We start from the raw sequence: 351 nt of genomic DNA, 5'->3' as shown, positions 1-351 counted from the left end.
GGAAATAGTTCCTCCATCGAGGCCGAGGCACAAGTCGCGGTGCTTCATGGTAAGTACGCTGAACAGGTACTGAATCGAGCTCAAAAATACCGACTTATCCGATCACTTTCGCGACTATTCTCGCTCCTTTCCATTTTGTCGCGCTTAATACTAATTTATACGCGTGTCACGTGTCCTACGTGTGTTCGTGTGTATGTGTGTACATGTATATCGATAAATAAATAAATAGATAGACGATCGTATTATGTATTTATCTATTTATCCCGATCGTGTGTTAGGACTCAGGTGTAACGTGTGCTCGCGCGGTTTCTTGCACGGTTTCGTTCGTCCATTCCACGCGTCGAAGGCGAC

At 45.3% G+C, this 351-nt stretch overlaps 1 protein-coding gene across 44 annotated transcripts in view; it reads right to left on the bottom strand.

Moving 5' to 3' along the window:
• The window catches only part of LOC102677929 (calcium/calmodulin-dependent protein kinase type II alpha chain), a 140,815-nt gene that overhangs the window by 5,825 nt on the left and 134,639 nt on the right, over positions 1 to 351 (bottom strand). The gene's annotated exons all lie outside the window — the stretch shown is intronic.

The sequence above is a fragment of the Apis dorsata genome, unplaced genomic scaffold, assembly GCF_000469605.1.
Source record: "Apis dorsata unplaced genomic scaffold, Apis dorsata 1.3 scaffold_247, whole genome shotgun sequence".
In the NCBI taxonomy this organism is placed as follows: Eukaryota; Metazoa; Arthropoda; class Insecta; order Hymenoptera; family Apidae; genus Apis; species Apis dorsata.
Note: the sequence above shows the minus strand (reverse complement) of the source record. Positions and strands in the feature narration are given on the sequence as shown.